This window comes from Arctopsyche grandis, chromosome 1 (genome assembly GCF_051622035.1).
Source record: "Arctopsyche grandis isolate Sample6627 chromosome 1, ASM5162203v2, whole genome shotgun sequence".
Taxonomy (NCBI): domain Eukaryota; kingdom Metazoa; phylum Arthropoda; class Insecta; order Trichoptera; family Hydropsychidae; genus Arctopsyche; species Arctopsyche grandis.
Genome location: NC_135355.1, coordinates 14,395,486 through 14,412,276, shown reverse-complemented (window position 1 = coordinate 14,412,276; position 16,791 = coordinate 14,395,486).

Below are 16,791 nucleotides of genomic sequence, written 5' to 3'. Positions count from 1 at the left end.
TTCATTTGTTTTGTCCGACATAGTAAACAGTTCTAATGGACGAATTTCAACGTCGTACAACTGAAATTTAATATTTTAAAATATACCTACATATGTATGTATGTACATACATAAATACACAATATGTAGTGAACGCAGTTGTGTCAATTTTTTTATTTGATTTGTGAATGTCAAAAAGATATGAGGTTTCGACGAGATAAACTTAATTATGTCCACTGTGAATTATCTTTTTTTTTATATTAACAATTCCAGGCACGTTGTTTGAAATTTGAAAGCGACGCTAGCTGGGCCACCAGGTAAAGAAAGCTAAACGAATTAATCCCGCGACGCCTGCCCGCAAAAAGGGGTTAATTTGGATATTTTAATTATCTGAGCGTTAATAATTTATTCATGGGGGGGAGCTTTGGAGCTTTTTTAATCCTTTGTATAATGTGGCATGCGGCCAAAATAAACAAGCGCATGCGCCTATCCCATGGCAATAAAGCTACCCACACTCTTTGTGTGCTCCGCATAATTCCACGCACCTGTGAGATGTCATAATCTTTGTCATATTGTCCTGCGAGGACTTTTCAACATTTGATACGACAGTTTCATGCCCACTGGGCCGATAAATCATATGAAATCTTTAATCAAATTATTAATACTTGACACATAATTTTACGACGCAAATTCGCTCAAGTGCAATAACTAGCAGCCTAGAAAATTATCAGAATTACAGTCTTAGAATTATTGGGAATTAAGAAATTCAAATGTATGCACTACGCCTTTAAATTAATTTAATTATTATTTTACTTCGTAGCAGGTTAAACCCATGTATTTATTGAACTGTACATAAATTGTATATGTATTGAAAAATGAAAAAAATATAATATTTTACAAATAAAATATATTCAATGATTTTGTAATCGATATGTAATGCGATATAATATCATAATACATGAAGTAACAGCGTAATATAAAATCAAGCTTAATTGACAACTTACCCATTGTTTTCTCAAATTGACAAAAATAAAATATCTTAATGGAATGATTGTAATGATTTAATATAAAATTAATGAAATATTATTATATTGTACATATTATAACTGAATACATATGTATATAATACATCGTTTTCTGTATTAAGTGGGGTATTGGGTAAACAGTCCATGCCACTATGAGATACAATTTTGTAAAAAAAAATAGTTGATTTCATAATTTTTTTGACAATTAATTTCCTAGGCAGCAAACTGTGATGTATAGATTTAATCTTTAAGCACAATTTTATTTACACAAAACTAGTTTTTCGTTGTATGCTGACGATAAATACATACATATGTATATCCAGTGGTGTAGCCCTAATGGTTACCATGGGTTTCCGGAAACACGTTGTTAAAAATCAAAAGTTGATTTTTGGCCAAATATGTCAAATCTGACATTTCACTGTATATCTCCTCAGTCGGTTTTATCTGCGAGATAAGTATTCAATAAGAAGTTATGTTGTATCTAATTGTTAATATGATTTACAATAAGCTTACATACATTTAGTTTTTCACAATAAGCTTACATACATACATCACATACAATTATTTTTAGTTATCAGCTGATTTAATTTATCTGATGATTGAAAAGTTCATTTCTGTAAATACATAAACTCATTTATGGACAAGCACTCATTGATAATCTATTCTTAAAGCAAACCATTAAAGCAATCTTAGTATTAATAACCTATTCTTAACTGCATAAATGAGTATACATATGTATCTTCGGCTGCAACTCATAACCTCAAATTTAATTGTTTAATCCTCCAAAACAAACTTTCTTACCAATACAAGTTACATACATATGTACACAGATCAAACAGTGATAGTTTTATTTTTAGTTATCAGCTGATTTAATTTATCTGATGATTGAAAAGTTCATTTCTTTAAATACATAAACTCATTTATGGAATTTTAAGATTCAAACATCTTTGCAACTGGACTTGATGACTATGATTTATAGAAATACTACATATTGAGATTTTAAAGTGCCTTTAAAGTCATTTAGATGCGATATTACTCAACAATGAAAATAATTATAAATAATAATTAAATTAATTTGTAAATAATTATAATTAATTTGTAAACGATAATTAAATTACTATGTATAAAATAGTTAAAATAATTTGTAAAATATTGTATTCATAAATAAATGTCTGTAGCATTTAAATCAGTGCTACTCTAACATTTTCAGTTATATACACCAGCATATATTTTTTAGTAATTCTCACGGGCTGTCTGCGGTATTGTAGTAATTTCTTTAACACTAAAAGGTAGAAAATAATAAAATCTTTAGTAAAAAAAGGTTTTTTAAAAACATACCTCTTTTTGGTTTTGTATATAATTTTAAGATATATAAAAAAACTCAAGTAAAAAAAAATAAATGTTTATAAAAAACTTTAGTAAAAAAACTCATGTAACAAAATAAATGTATATAAAAAATAATGTACTAAAATATAAAAAATAAATGTATATAAAAAACTTTAGTAAAAAAACTATATTATAAAAAAGTCAAGTAAAATAAATGTATATAAACAAATAATGTACTAAAATATAATAAATAATTAAATAAATATATAATAAATTAAATACAATTAATTTATTAAAATAAATAGGCAATTTAAACAATATTTCAACAACAAATGTACAAATGTGTGGGATTAAAATTTCAATCAAAATGATTTCAATGATTAAGGTTTCAATCAAAAAGATTTTAATGATTGGGGTTTCAATCAAAATTATGATCCCGGCTTTAACTAATGTAATTAAATATATTACTAAGAGGTATGGGCCGCTTTTAGATCATCACATACATACCAAGGCATTATTATTGCATTCTGTTTTGAATTCTGTTTGGCATAATACAGAAAATTTCCATTAAATGAAAAATCACTAAAGCTGCATGCATATTCAAATTTTCTCTGAAAATCATTTTTATGAAAAATAATTCTTTGAAAACGCAAAAGATAATTGTGAAATTAGTTTTATTTAATTAAAATAATATATTATATAAACATACCTTATTAAATAGATTTTGATTTGTCTATATTGTCTTCGATGTCTAGTCAAAATCGCGCGGTCAATAAGCGCCTCGACATAAGCGCGCCGAGATTACCGCGCCACGATAAAAAAACCGCGAGAGCCAAAACCGCAACAGGCATAACCCGTCAGATGCAAGTTGCGCTCGCGCCTTATCTCGGTAAGAAGTAGTATCTGTTTCGATTTGTTTTTAAATATTCATTTGTATAAATGTATCATAAATACATTTTGTTTTTTTATTAAATTTATTTGAGTCGATAAAAATATATAGCGAATCGAAACCATATCGAATCGTTGTCATAGAAACTTTGATTTGTTTTCGATGTTACCAACCACCATTACATACTTATATAGTTACAAAGTCTCTTTCGAAATTATATATTAGATACGACGACTACCTACATATCATATATATATAAAGACGGTAATCTGTGTGTGTGTGTGTGTGGGTGTGTGTGTGTGTCCTAACTCTCGCCGAACATAATGAACGAATCGATAAAAATCGATTAATTCATTTTTCGACGAGATGACTTTGTCGCGACTCGAACCGATCACCCCAAATAGCCTGAATATGGGTCTAATGAGCTAATGGTCTCGGACATCGTGCCAAATCCAATTTTTCATTTCGCCTTTTTTTTAAACATTAATTGAAATATTCCTTCTCGCCATATAAAAATACGTAATTTTAATAATTTCATTTAGCGAAGTTTTGAACCATTTTTTTTTCTTTTCATATAAAACAATTAAACATATATTTTTAATTATAATTAATTTTATTTTAACTATATTCGAAAAATAAAATCAATGTCTCGAACGATATTCGAACCCGGCACCTTCCGTGCGTCTGCGCTAAAGAGTGTAGACCATTAGGCTACGACGCCTGACTAGAGATGCGTTCTAAATTTAATATATAGATTTTATATAATATTCAATATATATTTGTATATTATAATATTCAAGGTTGCGAGGTTAATGACCTGGGTTTGTTTATATTTTTGAGTATTACAAGACCAAATATTTACGTCAACCACGAATATAAGAGTAAGTATGTACATACAATTTTATTTAGTAAGGCTTTTTGTTAAATTATTCTATTTTAATATATTAAATATATTAAATAATTATATTTTAACGATTATATTTTAAAGAAATTTGAAAAAAAAAAAAAAAATTAAAACGACGATAGCAAAATTGAACACACGACCTATCACACGGCATACCAACAGACGACGGTGTTAGCCACTAGGCCATCATCACACTCGATTAATCGTCGCTATATGCGGCATATTAGTGCATTGTGTATGAAACAGATGTTTACTATCGCTTTCTCTCTCTTTCTTGCTTTCACGTACGGGCTGCGTGTGAGATGCATTTAGATATGAAGCCCGATTAGCAAAAAGAACAATACATGACAACGGTGTTTGGTAGTTCTCTCTCTCTCTCTTTCTTTGACGTGCGAGTGAGACGCACTAAGTTTACAATTTTTTATTTTATTTTCAAACATTGTATTGTAAGCATTTGGTACGCATTTCATCATTTTAGTGGCATTTAATTGTAGGTACAATGACGCGTGATCTTTTTAAGAGAAAACGATTCTCTGTGTTTGTTTATTTTATAAGTTGTGTTAATATATATATCCATATATAATGTATTTTTGGAATTTTATAATGTTTTCATTATTCGTTCTTTACCTTTTTCCATATTAAACAATTAAATATATATCAAATTAATTATATTTTAAACGACGATCGAAAACATGATATAAATATTTGCGTTCACCTATCGAGTGAAACCATTTTCACAAATCGATTCCTATGCCGGATTCCTGTTTCAGTTCCTGATCTTGATTCCTTTTTCAGTTCCAGTTGCGGATTTCTGTTTCATTTCCGGATCTCAATTATTATTTCAGTTCCCAATATTAATTACTTTCTCAGTTCCGGTTCCGGATTTTTTTTTCAATTTTGATTCCCGATTTTGATTTTTATTCCGGTTACTTTTAATATTATTTTTCATTGAACAATTTTATATACATATATATGTAGGTACCATAATAATTTTATACCTGTGCGATGATGTTTCATCGGGCTAATCACTAGTGTACATATAATAATATATTGGCTATATTTATGTATAAGTATTTAGTCTTCCCTTGTTTCAAATATAGATATACATATGTATATATGTACTTGTGTAATATTTATGTCATTTAATCACTCACAATTTCCCACAACTCCAATTTTCTTTGGATCTCCATATACTTATTGAATCAAACAATCTTTTTAAATTATTTCATAGGTTCTCGTGGTTTTGTCGTGGCGCGGTAATGTCGGCGCGCTTATATCGGGACGCTTATTGACCACGCGGAAAAGTCGAGATACCATTGTCTACATATGTAAGATTTGATCGAATCAATTTCAAAATATTTCAATAAAAATTGTGATAAGTTTGTAATCAAATAATGATAACGGTAATAACTGTTATCTTATCATTCAAAATCTTGTTTATTTGACAATACAAATATTAGTTTATGCAACAAAATGAAATTTTTGTATAATACATATATATAAACGCTAAACATACCTATTAGACGTATTCATATCAGTTTATCAATTTAAGGAGAGACGCCTCCATACAAGATTTTAATCGAATTAAAAATAACGTTATAAAAGTAACCACTTGATCATAATAATCTGTTATTATTAAATGCTATTTTTTTTGTTTATGTATGGATGTATTTATGTTTATATTCAAATGTTTTTTTTTAATGTATGATTGATTAGTATATTATTTTCGTTATGTATTAATTTATGTTTAATTGTTATTTTGTTTTTTTTGTGTTATATTTTTTGAACATTGTGGCACTTTAAGAATTCCTGTAATGCCACAATGATCTGTTTAGAATAAAATAAATAAATAAATAATAAATCGTTGATCAATTTATAGCTATGTATACATACATATATTTAATCCAATCAGCGAGTCGTGACGTGTTTCCATGCACATATTCGAAATTTCCACCGAGCTAAATTACACGTGTCGTCCAATACCCTTATGCGAGTATTTATTTTGGGGTGTAAAATTTAATTGGTTTTTTGAATTAACCAGTTTGAGGTATGTGTATTTTTGCGCGATGCGCTTGTTATATGTTAGGTGCTTTGTTTTGCAAAAACGTACACTCGGTTCCATCGGAAGCGGTAAAGATTACTCTATACTATGTATATGTATAAGCCAATATCAAAAATAATCATATTTTTTATCAATAATTTATCTATTTATTAAAATATTAAACCGATCATTTATTTAAAACATGTCATACGGAACACTAAAAAACTTGTGGAAACCAAAAAAGTTCAAACTGAGTAATGTATGAATCAATCGCCGTTTTTATATGCAAGGCATTAAATGAAATAAGTTGAACTGATTTCAGTATGTAATGAAAAAAAGTTAATATTCAAATTGTTGTAATTTCAACAGGATCTGTTAATTAATTTTCTTTTACGGGATTAAAGACGGATACGTATGCAAATTTGGAACCGACATCTGTGACTTACAGCGACGCGACGTTGCAATCAATGACAGGGGGATAACTTCCACCTCACTAAAGACTTACTTGCAATCGAACGTGCTGGAGTGCAAATGCATTTAAATGCATGTTAATATCAAATATACCTTTATATATTACGATGATTATAATAAAATAATTTTTAAAAAAGTCGGATGTAATTACATACATTGCATATGTATGTAAGTAAAAGTTCTTCACATAAATCTAAATACAAAACATCACAAAGTTAATGTACAGTTGCATAAAAGCTATCACAATTCACCGTATAGAAAATTTACTTTAAAAATTCAGTTCATTTCTGTTGGCGATTTTAAGAAAGTAGTTTCATCGTCAACCCAATAAAAAACATAGATAAAGTAAAAATTTGGATGTGACCTTGACCATAACTTTATCTGTGTATTTGGGGAATATAAGAAGTGCACATACACGTTCACACAAACCTACCGGCTATTCGCATTTTCGATGTAAGTTTGAGCGCTAAATTACGGAAACTCATACAAGACAAATATTCCAATTTTTTTATTACTTAATATCACTATAAATGTTATAAATATAAAATTCGATTTTATCGGCTTAGCCTGGTTCTAAGAGCCAGGCCACACCGGGTCTAGCGTAAAAGTCTAGTGGATCTAAAGTCTATCGTAAAAGTATTACTTCTGGTTGAGACAAAAATATTTAAAAAATACAAACTTTTTTAGTATCTAACCTACATACATTTAATACATACATACATATTACGTGTAAGAAATTCATGTGCATGTTTGAGCCCAATCCAGTGAGCAGTTAACGAGATAATTGAGTACAAAAACATGTAAAATAGAGGGACATCACACACACATTTTCCGAGTTCAAATCAGTGAAAATCTCAAGGTTGAATTTTCATATTATATGATCCAAAACTTTATCTTTTATTACTACGTATGTACCTACATAGGTAGACAAAGTAATAATCTATTAGTGAAGTATAGAGCCTATAATGCAAATTTCATATAAGATATAGTGTAAAAAGATAAAGTTATAGGCGTTTAAACAATTGAAATCTTACAAAAAGAGAGGGGGGGGGGGGGGTGGAACACATACATACGTGCACACAGAAATACACGCTGTGGACATACATTCATATTGTATGTATATACGTCCACAGCGGCTGTCATCGTCTCCACAGTTTTTGAATTTTCAATCACGTTAATGACGATTATATTTAATAATTGACTAAGCAGATACAATTGAAATCTCTATCGGGGGCCAAACCTCGCAAAATAGCAAAGTTTCAAAGTGATCGGAAAAGTTTAGGAAGGAATACCTTGCGAACGCACAAGGTGAAACTAATAAAAACCATGTAAAAATGATGTGCACCAATGCTCTGATTAGAACAGAGTTTATTTGTGGAGTGAGTTCTTTATGGGTATTTGGTATATATACATATGTGTATAATGTGTATAGGGTGCGCTTGCTATATATATATGTACATATGTGTGTATGTATGTACATACATATGTATGTATGGCATTTGCGGCCATGTCACTCTGTGCGGCTTTGGGTCCAGTTCGCTTGTTACATAAGTACCTATACATAAGTACATAATACATATACACACTCACACAAAACATTCATCCATTCGAAACCATTATTTTTACAAGGTTTATATTAGTTCAAATTTAAAATAAGAATAGTTTTTTGGTGAAAGCGTTGTTCCATCAATAAATAAAATTTGTATGACAATTTTTTTCCAAATGTCATTTTATTTTTAAAAGATTTTATTTAAGTATAAAAATATCTATAATTATGTTCAAATAATGTGTAGATATGTATACATTTACAAAATGATATTTATTTTACATACATATATACCAGGAAGGCCTAACAGGTAAACCCCCGATGCGTCTTCCAGGCCAATTACAAACAATGTAGAATTTTTATTACATAAGTCGCTGAATAACGAGACACTGAAAAACTCGAAATTAACGAGATATCTATGAATTTTGTGCATAAATCATACTCTAGTGGAGGAACTGTTTCAAAAATCAAATCAGAAAAATGGGTAAACTCTGATAGGAAACGATCGCCTTGGAGCACAAATATCCAAGTCTGACCACCAGCATTATAGATGTATTATTTTCAATCGAGGTCAACTCACGGGATCGAACCCGGCGACTTCTTGGTGCTAGACAAAAGCCCAACTACCGAGCCATGCTGCTGGGACATGTAACTACCTAAAAAACTTACGATCCAAACTTCTTACATGACGTAAGCTCACTACCGTTGAATTCGACTTTCTTTGATAACAGAATTATATGAACATACCTAGTCTTTTAAGATTAAATCTTTTTGAAGATTTTTCTCCTCTTAAAATAAAAAAGGTCTAAATTTACTCCCTCCCCTCCCCCGATAAATAGCTTAATTTTGAATTAGAAATGTATTCATTATGAAATGCATACCTACATACATATATACATATAGATATTTCACTTAAAATATGTGGACTTTTTTTAAACTTCATTTCCAAATATTTTTAATATAATCAACTTTATCTGAATTAATAAATTGTAGTTAATTGGAGCGAATTCCATTCCACGAGTTTCGAATGCGATCCGCGGGCCAAAATGTGTAAGCCTCTGCGGTATATTCGTTTTGGTGTAGTATACCTCTATATAAATACTACTTTAGAGTCTTGAGTGACATACATATTATCTATTAAAGATAAGAAGCTCGTCAAATTGGATTTCTAGCTAAGCTTGATTGCCAGAGACGATACAAGTAATACAGTTTGTCGCATGCGTTTGATATGTTGAAATGAAATTCAATTAATTTAGGCTATTTGAAGTGTTTATTTGAGTTTGCCTCATTTTTATGAGTTTCAATATTCTGACGTGGAATGAAATGTATGTAGAATACGCGATGCGTAGATGCATATGTATAAAGTTAAAATGAACGAAATATATGTATAATACATATTTAGTGTGTGCACTTCATTCCTTCCGTATTATCTACATATCTCCCGTTTCATATCGCGCATCTAACGGGACAAGTCATTAAAAAGTTTTCGAAGCGAGTTAAAATCATTTCGATCTAATATTGAACTTTTCTCTTAATGGTCATATGTACAGCCAATCGTTCGAGGGTACGAAAAGTTGCAATGCTGTACGTATGTACATATGCAAATGTACATACATACATACATATGTACATTAATTGCTTCCTATCAAAATTTCTTCTTCCCCCAACGTGTTTACTGGTTTCCGAAATATGTAAAGATAAAATTGTACACCCAAGTTTTGTAGCACATATTTATGTACGCGAATTTGAATAAGATTTTAATTTTAGCTTCGAAAAGAAATTTATTATTCGAAATATTCCTCGGCGGTGTGGCGGTGGAAATTTTATGCTAAAAGACACATTTTGTTATTCAATTTCGAAAGTTTTCAATAGCACACTGTGAACGTGACGCCAAGATGATTTATCTCTGGCACATTGTTTTTACCATCAGATTCCAAAAGCTCAAAGATGTGTGCGGATGTTGGTCGGTATAAATGTATTTGTATGTGTGCATTCGGCAGCACATTGTATGTATTTTTTTGGATTTCCATCAATGGACCCAGTAGAAAACTTGCGTCGTATCAAGGGAACGATAAATAAATAAATAAATCATCGGAATTAAACAATTTCCTGTGTAAACCAGTAATTTTTTTTAAACCTGAACATACACAAATAATTTTAACAAATTTTTAGTTTTATTTGACATTATTAATTAAAATGGCGGTATCTGTTTGGCACGCTCCTTCAATTTGGTTTTTACACCCTAATTCTGATAATTGGCATGAGTGATATCTTAAAAGAAAGGGAAATAAGCAGGTATGTTTTTAAAAAGGATTTATCTCTTTAATTTAGTTATTTTTTTAAATACGAAAAAATATGAGATTTTTCCTACTTGACAATTTTTTGAAAAGTTATTGTGCCTCTCATATTTTTTTCTGTTGACACAGATGGCTGTATTTGTTTTTATTTGATTGAATAAACATTGGAAAAATAAAAAAATAATGATTGACTAACATACCACTTTTAACTTGGGCAGTATTACATTAGCAATTAATTGTGAGATTTTGCTGTTTTTAATAAAAATCTTTAAAAATGAAATCAAAAAACCCGCAAGACTTTGGACTGAGGTATGTGTGGCTCAAAATGTTTTAAATGATATGTCCTATCAACCATTTAAGGTTTTGCACTTAGCTTCATAACACCCTGTATATATATATATACATATATGTACATATATGAATGTATATATTACATACTAATGTTATGCTCGATGAAATATCATCGCATGGGTTATGGCATATTATATAAGTTATTATATAAAAAAATTAAAAGAAGTGTGTCGCTTCTGTGTTTTTTCAAATACCTTTAAATTATAATTAATTTCATATTCATATTTATTTATATAATATGACAAAAAATGGTTCAAAACCGCACTAAATCAAATTACCGGTATGTATTTTTAATATGGCGAGACGTAAGCAGTTTCTAACCTTTAACAGACCTGTAACGTAGTGATAGACTCGATGAAAATTTAATCGGGTGTATTATCAGTAAAAACAATAGAACAAATAATTCATTAATTAATTTTCAGTAGATGACACTAAGTGCTCTGAGACTATTTTCATAGAGGAAACAATGATAGCAAACAGTATATATATACATATATAACATATATAGAAGTTTTTTCTTTCGTTATTATATTCGTACATTTTGCTGGCATTTTTTTACTGTGACGTACATATGTCGAATCGAAACGACTATTATACTACGGCGACCGTTATCGCAGACAGACAAACACACATAATAGCGCTATTATATACATATGTACATGATATATAAAAAGTAATGCAATATAAAAATTCACGGCTGAATTGACAATCTTAGAGAAATATATCCATGTGAACCAAATATTATATAATAATATCTATGTATACTAAAACAGTGCTTCCCGAACTTTTCAGATTGGCAGGCCAGTAAATTTTTTTTCCTTACACCAGGGACCGGTGTCGGATTTATTAAGTACACTTAGCAATGTGCAAAGTGAAACCTTTTTAAAAAATAAACGCTCAGAATTCACCTATTGCATTTTAATTATGTCAATGATGATAAGTTTTAACTGATTAATGAGAGTTTAGGATCGCCGTTTTACCAGAAACTCCAATACAGCGTTCATTTTTTTTCATGTTCTCATCACTGTGTATTTTGATAATAAAAGTCTTTGTGAGCTTCCTTGGATAATATTTGTACCTTTAATTTAAATGCAAAAAATGCCGATATAATACCGAAACACGCTTTTAGAGATTTCATAAATAAAATACATTTTTACTGTAATATTTGTATGTAGTATCGTATTTCTATTATCCATTGTCTTTTATAGATGCAGGAGACGTCGCATCACGTCGCGTCGTAGTATACATATTAGTTCATCCAGTTCTCTATGGAACCGATACGTCTATTATGTACTACATATTTTCCAATATCCAATTCCAACGTTGACAAATCCCCCCACTGAGAAATATTGTGAAATCAATGATCCATCAAAATTACATTAACGAACCGTGTCGGTTGATATGCGCGAGATAAATCAATCGCGAGTTTCTGCTGTTACGTATGATTAAATTGCGGTGACAATGCGAGAAGCGCCCCGCGGCGACAGGCTTATCCCCGTCTAGGCGCGACGCTGATTGCTGACTAAAGTGCGGTTTTCCCTCAATACGCCGCTCCTAATTGTTTAGTTAAAATTAGGAAATTATAATATAGTGTCAGTGGTAGATATGCCATACACTGCCGGTTCAATTAACGGGTACAACTAGTCAATTTGAACCGTTTGACAAACTAAGCGTTGGACTGGCATTCGATCAACCGTTCTACCGTTTGTGTTTACTCCTATTCGTGATGTAATTAATTGAAATCAGCGGTAAATATAACTGACTGAGAGGTCCCGAGTTCGAGCCCTGGTTTCACCTCGATTGAAAAGAATCATGCTTTGTATGATTTCAATTATTTCAATATAATATTGGTTTCAATATAATATTGGTATTGTTGCGTAGGGGTGGGTGGAGGATCCAAGTAAAAGGCCAACAGTCGTTTCACAGCATTTATTGATGATTCAGGAGATACACGCAGTGTCACTGCTAAGTCCAGAATGACCTGATATCGCCTACGTACCGCCTTATAAGGGGTAGATCTCTCAGGACGTCTAATCTGTTTACCTACTGTATAGTCACGTATTCGGATATGTATTCCCACGGTATGAGAAGTGTAATCATTGTTTCATGCACTTAGCTTGTCGCTAATCCTTAAAACCCACTTATACCAGTCGCACGGTATGCATTTAGTTAATCCGTTAGCAGATATCCGTTACAGATAATCTTTGAACGGTCACACAGTCTCTGGGATTCTATTCGCTTAATCCGCGGCGTACGTTACAGTATCAATATAATATTGGTATCAATATAATATTGATTTCATGTAAAATATTGGTCGATAGTAAAACCAATAACATTGTTTCAAACAAAGAGAAAGATTCTTCCTAACGTGGAAATAGATTTATCGGATATTGAAAGGAACTATATAGGTATATGTACATATACATACATATATGAATATTAAATTATTATGTATGTACATTAAAACAAGATTTCATTATTTTATTTTGACCTTTTAAATTATTTTTATCTTCTTGGTATTGTTACGTACGCCGCGGATTAAACGAATAGAATCCCAGAGACTATGTGACCGTTCAAGGGTTATCTGTTATCGGATTAACTAAGTGCTTGCACTTAGTCCAACGGATATCTTTTATCGGATTAACTAAGTGCTTGCACTTACTTCCAGGATTATATCTGGACTCTAAGTGTATTTAGGCTAAACAATGACCGTTATTAGGCTTTTCTCAGAATCGGTACGGGGAGACTCAATGTCGTGGAAATACATATCGGAATAAGTGACTATACAACAGGTAAACAGATTAGACGTCCTGAGAGATCGACCCTTTATAAGGCAGTACGTAGGCGATATCATGTCATTCTGGACTGAGCACTGCCAATGCGTGTATCTTCTTAATCATCAATAAATGCTGTGAAACGATTGTTGGCCTTTTACTTGGATCCTCCACCCACCCCTACGCAACAGTATTTAATGTTTATAATATTTATAGTAATGTAAGTAATAAAAAAAAATTCGGGTGTTAACAAACTATGACTTTATCTATGTATTTGAGGAATATAAGAAAGTCACAAAACAAAATTCTATATTGAACTGTACAGACACATTCACACATACCAGCAGTATTATGAAATACTAATAGTTAAGACAGCATTTTCGATACAAATTGAGCGCAAATGTATGAAAACTTGCACAAGAAAAAAGTTTTACTTCCGGTTGTCAGATTTTGTTCAATTTTTATTTATTACTTAAAATCACTATCAGTATTATACACATTAAATATCGAGAAAATAAAAATAATTTAAAAGGTCAAAATAAAATAATGAAATATTATTTAAAAAAAAAATACTACATCCGGTTCACAAATGTTTAAAGGGTCGAAAAAAATAGTGGAAGAAAAATCGAACAAGAGTAAACTGCCACTTCCGGTTGAGGAATGCTTACCGAATTTTATACATAATAATTCTTATCGTGTCGATAAGAATTTCAGTAACCGATACTAAATTTCAGTTCGGTGTTCAAAAAATCCCCAAAATACACACACACACAGACACAGACACACACATTTTTTCTAGATCATGAAAACGTGATCAGTAATCGATTCTGAGTTCGAATTAGTCAAAATCTCGAGTTCGAATTTTCGCATGATCACAAAACTTCATCTATTGTTACTCGAAAATAATTTGAAACCTCGGCCAGTTTGACGTGCGAAACAAATATGTCAGTCCTGAGTTCGATCCTCAGCCGGACGAATTTTTTTAAATACGTTTTAAATATATGTACATATTTAATTTAATATTTATATTGAATTGTTCTATATGAAAAAAATGATAAAAACTACCTACCTACCTATGTACATATAAACAATATAAAACACAGATAGAAAAATTATTTAATAAAACCACGTCCCACATCTTACGCTGTGTGATTTCGCCCTTATAGTACGGCGAGCGTTATCTTAAACAGACAGACACACAAACACACAGAATAGCGAAATTATATACATACAAATATGTACATATGTATAGAATTATTTAATTTCATGTATTTACTTTTACTTTCCAAAACCTGCCGTCGAAATATCAACGGGCACAACACTGGTATTATATGTTTATAGGCATGTTGTATTTGGTATCGCAGAATTGGTGCGCGAGCATTTTCGCAGCTTTTCGTGAATAAATGAAAATCCCCACGTGATGGATGATTGTATATATTGAAAACCGGGACGAGAAGAGACCGACCGTTGCGAACAGAATTAAAATAAATAAAAATCGAGTTTGCGCCCACGTCACGCCACTGGCAAACACTCTAATGTCTGGTTTGATATACTGACAGTGCCGTCATTGACAGGGTGATCGCAGTAGCCTCCATAGGCTAGAAGGAATTCAGAATCGTCTGATAAATCAGCAGTGTTGACAATCATTGCGGTGATAATGGAAATAAAAATAAATAAAATTGATTATGACACTCATTTTAAACTTATTTTTTCAAAATATATACGTACTTCTACATTTAATACTTAAAATAAACAGGTGTATGATCATTAATTCGTTTCATAATAGGCACAAGCCCTTCTTACATCGTCGTTGAGAGAGTATGCCCATTCCGTTTAAGGGTACGAAAGCCCCATCGTGTTATAGAAATGTGGAAACTGTTGTAGGCGCCTTGAGCACCGGAAGCATGGAAATTCCATTACTGCACCGGCCTGCCCTCTCACTATAATATTATCAAATTGAGGATAAAGAACTAGCACATTGAAGCACACACAGCAAGCCGAGGTGACAAGGAATGGGAAAAACTCCTAAACGATAGTCCTTATTACTATGTAGTATGTCGTGATTTTTGCTCATTATTGGCAACTTATGTAGGTTTAATTTAATTTTTAATTTTAATCAACTTATGTATAAGTGGGCTGAAAAGTTCGTAGGCTGACACATAGATAGCGCTACTAGTATTAAATCCATATGATTTTTAGTTAGCCCTAACCTTAAAAAGACACGTGTATAAATTTGACAGCTGTAGTACTATTAGTTTGTGAGTTATAGCATTTTGAGTGAAGCAACTTTTATTAGTTAGAAAAAAATGGATAAAAAGGAATTTCGTGTGCTAATAAAGCTTTGTTTTTCGGCAAAAAGAAATACTATTGAAGCTAAGGTTTGGCTTGATAAACATTATTCGGACCTTGCACCAGGAAAATCAACCGTTGAGAAGTGGTTTGCTAAGTTTAAACGAGGCGAAATGAGAACCGAGGACGATGCACGCAGTGGACGCCCCAAAGAGGCTGTTACCGACGAAAACATCAAAAAAGTCCACAAAATAATTTTGGATAACCGTAAAGTGAAATTGATTGAGATAGGTGAGACCCTAAAGATATCAAAGGAACGTGTTGGACATATCGTGAATGAATATTTGGGTATGCGAAAGCTCTGTTCAAAGTGGGTGCCGCGCGAGCTCACAATCGACCAAAAACAACAACGAATTGATGATTCTGAGCAGTGTTTGGAGCTGTTCAATTGTAATAAACCCGAATTTTTGCATCGATGTGTGACAATGGATGAAACATGGCTCCATCATTGCACACCGGAGTCCAATCGACAGTCAGCCGAGTGGACTGCACGTGATGAAGTGACTCCAAAGCGTGGAAAGACGCAAAAGTCGGCTGGCAAGGTTATGGCATCAGTATTTTGGGATGCGCATGGTATAATATTCATCGACTTACATAAAAAAGGGAAAAACCATAAACAGCGACTATCACGTAGCGTTATTGGAGCGTTTGAAGGACGAAATCGCGGAAAAACGGCCCCATTTGAAGTAGAAGAAAGTGCTGTTTCATCAAGACAATGCACCGTGTCACAAATCAATGAAAACGATGGCAAAATTGCATGAATTAGGCTTCGAATTGCTTCTGCATCTACCGTATTCTCCAGATCTGGCCCCCAGCGACTTTTTCCTGTTCTCAGACCT